Source organism: Equus caballus, chromosome 4 (genome assembly GCF_041296265.1).
Source record: "Equus caballus isolate H_3958 breed thoroughbred chromosome 4, TB-T2T, whole genome shotgun sequence".
In the NCBI taxonomy this organism is placed as follows: Eukaryota; Metazoa; Chordata; class Mammalia; order Perissodactyla; family Equidae; genus Equus; species Equus caballus.
Genome location: NC_091687.1, coordinates 96614764 through 96618524, shown reverse-complemented (window position 1 = coordinate 96618524; position 3761 = coordinate 96614764).

Sequence of the window (3761 nt, the reverse complement as noted above, 5' to 3'; positions counted from 1 at the left end):
GATGGGCCATGGGGAGGTGCAGGAAGGCTGCCTGGGCGTCTTGTCCACACTCCCATGGCTTGAAGCTCCATGGGGAACTGCATCCTGCCTGTTTGTCCAGTTGCTCCCATGTCTGTGGTCCACACATTGCAGGCTTTTGAGCACAAGGCTACTCTTGGTTTCAAGCTGAAACTACTCTTTTTTCAAAACCTCATACTCCTTGTATCAGTTTGCTAGGTTGCTATAACAAAGTACCACAAAGGTAAGAGCAATAGAGTATATTGTCTCACTGTTCTGGAGGCTGAAAGTCTGAGATCATGGCATCAGCAGGGTTAGTTCCTCTGAGGGCTGTGGGGGAGAATCTCTTCCAGGCCTCTCCCCTAGCTGCTGGTGGTCTGCTGGCCATCTTTGATTCCTTGGCTTGTAGACACATCCCCTGAGCTCTGCCTGCATCCAATGCTGTTCTCCCTGTGTGCCTGTCAGTGTCCAAGTCTCCCCTTACATAAGGACAAATTGGATCAGGGGCCCACCCTATTCCAGTGTGACCTCATCTTAACCAGTTATGTCTGCAATGACCCTATTGCTGAATAAGGTCACATTCTGAGGTACTGGGCGTTAGAACTCCAATGTCCGAATTTTAGAGGGATACAGTTCAGCCCATAACACTCCCTTTCAGAACTTTCCCTCATTTTGACCTGGTTACAGGAATCTCCCAGGTAAAAAGATCTCCCTCAAGGTACAAAGAAGAGGACACATGTTTCAACAGAGTTCAGCAAATAACCACTGTGGAAGTAAACAAAGAGCATCCAAATGCTAACGAGCAAAGGTTTTTTATTTGGAGCTTGCTATAGGGAGGGAGTCAGCCACCATCACTCACATTCGGCAGAGACTGAGGCAGGCGGGGGAGTGGGAAAGCTCTCTGGCGAAAAAGGGGAGGCTTCAGGTCTCCGGATGTGCCCCAGTTGGAGACTGTCGGCACGGGGCAGCCGTTGGCAGGCTAACCAGGAGTGGGGCATCCTATGTGATTGGTTAGGGGTACATATTTGGCTTTCTCTGGTTGGTCCTAAGTTGGAAATGGAGACAAAAAATAATTAATTAAATTAACTCAAGCTGTCAGTTGTTGACCAAATCCTGGCAGTTTGGGCCAATTGCTATGGAAGTTGACTAGCTTCCTGGCTGGGTTTCTGCAGACTGTGGGTCAAAGTTCTATTTTTGTATATGGTCTGGCCCTTGTCCATTTGTTTATTTCGTCTCTCATCACAGAATTACCTTTCAGGGTAGACCTGCCAGTTACTCATTTCCACAATGACTTAAATACATATAATTATGAACTTATGGAAACAACAATTTAAATTTTTTCCAACCTGGAAACCCCAAGGTTTTCCAAGAGCCTCCTCCTTTGTTTTCACAACTCTGCTGCCTCACGTGGTTACTTGCACAGGCCACATTCCTGGGTCTCCTCTGACTCACTAATTCATCAAACATTTGCTGGGTTTTTGCTGCACACCCAGGCCCTGAGTAGGTGGAAGGAATCAGAGGTTAAAGACACAGTCTCTGCCTTCAGAGAGACCAGTGAGACAGACAAGGAGGTAGGTATTATGGTTCCAGGTGCTCAGTTGTCAAAGATAGACAAAGCTGGACATTAAGGTGGTAAGGACGATTTTAATCAGTAATAGGGTCCAGTGTGAGCTTAACTCAACTGTGATTTGTACAGACGTGACTGGGTGTTTTACAGAGAGACAAAGGGAGTAGAGATGGGGGTGAGAGGGGGCTCAGCAGAATCAGGAAAGTGAGAAATTACAAAGAGTTGGTCAGTGTAAATACTGATTAGGCCAGCTGTGTCTGCTGGCTGGCAGTCATTGAAGTTAGGATTCTATCCTCCCACAGAGACTGGGAGACAGGGGCCCTGTCCTTCCTGATGGTTACATTTTAAAGGAATGTCTTTCAGGTCTTGAGTTATGGGAGATCTGGATAGATATAGATATAGACATCTCAGAGGGACAGAGGAAGGATTCAAAACCGTAAGCCCTTTTTAGTAACTGCTCTAAGGAAGGGTGGTCGGGACCTATTGTCAGGTGTTGGTTAGAACAAGCTGTAACTTCTTTCGGCAGCCTTGAGCTTTCTCAGACAGCCACTTTCAGGGGGCTGGGGTCATCCTAGGGATGTGGCCTTGAGCTGTTCAAACTATGTTAGTGTTTGTTCAAGTCTTTTAATGGTGGGGGATAGAGTGGACAAAATCATTAGTGTTGAGAGTCTGTAGTTTTTACAGACCAAGGTTGAGGCCTAGGTGAAAAGAGGGCTCAGAGGAGTCTGGCTGAAGTTTGCTCAAGGAGAGTCTTTGTCACAGTGCTGCGCTGGAGGTGAACACAGGTCGCTGAGGTGGGGCGTGCGTGCATGTGTGTGCGTGTGTCTGTCCAGGGAGGAGGGGACAGCTTGACTTGGAAGACCAATCCCGATAAACCAAATGAATCCAATCAGGAGAGGGAGGGAGGAAGGGAAGAGCAAGGGCAGGTCCGGGTTTAGGGGGCCTAAAATGTATACAGTTAGAGTGACTTCTTTAAAAAAAGGTACAAAATTAGGTAGGGGCCTTGGGATGAGGGGCATGCAAGTAAGGGGACCCAAAGTTTAAGCTTCTTTTGGTTGACAGCAAATCTGCCACCAGGCTGGCCCCTACATAGGACATTTTGATACAGAAATGCCCCGACCAGTATAAGCTCTGTGTCATCCAGTCTGCAACGGTGCTGAGGGCAGCATCGATTACTAAAGGCAAAATTTTTACATGAAAAACACATCCATTGTTAGGCAGGTCCTGCTGCTTTATACTAGGAAGGTCTTAGATTCCCGGAAGTGAATACTTGGTTTTCCCCCTCAGGTTTTCATTTTTAATTTATCGACAAATCTTTGCTTTGCTAGAATAAATAGATTCCATGCTGAGACTAGATCGAGACAGCCTCTGGGAAGTATAACCATCAAATTGTATAACCATCTTTCTTTTCAGCCTCAAAGAAAAGAGTGATTGTGTGGATTTTGTCCATCCTTCCTCTTGTGCGTGTGAAAGTAAAGCAATTCACAAAATACCTACATTTTAATGGGACAGTGGCAGCAACTACACATACTTCGCTTCAATGTAGTCTAAGAATCTGCATGTTGCCCCAGACTGGAGGGCATCTCAGATGCCAGCGGGCGCTCTGACTCTCTGCCTTTTAAAGCACAAATGAAATCTTGCCATGGAGGTCCGGTTTATAAGAGATAAGAGCTGGCTGCTCTGGCTGCAAGGGCTGGTCTTGTGCCCACCCCTCGAACAGCACCTCAAGTAGCTTTACGATTGTTGGGGACTGGAATTGGTCACCCCAAGATATGTCTCTTTGGCATGAGGATTATTTTGGGCTGGTTACTTTTAGAAAACGGCAGACATGAGAGAAACTCTGAGAAGCAGAAGTTACCCTTTGTAAGGGACATTTACATTTGTAAAGGAAATCTCCATCTGTAAAGTTGTCTCCCTCTCTGTACCAGAAAGAAGGGAGATGACCTTATCTCTAGCAACTCTTATCAGTGCAGAAGGCAAGGACTTAAATCTGCATAATAACCTTACTCTTGTTTACTGTGCTTTTCTGGTAATCTCCCATAACTGACTCCCCCCGCCCCCAACATCCTCCTTTGCTTTTAGCTGAGGGTATTTAAGGGGAGAGCCTCTGCCATTTTGGTGAGTTGCTCAGTTTTCCTGAGCCTCTCCCATGTATACATTTTATAAAACTTTGTTTAATTTTCTCCTGTTATTCTGT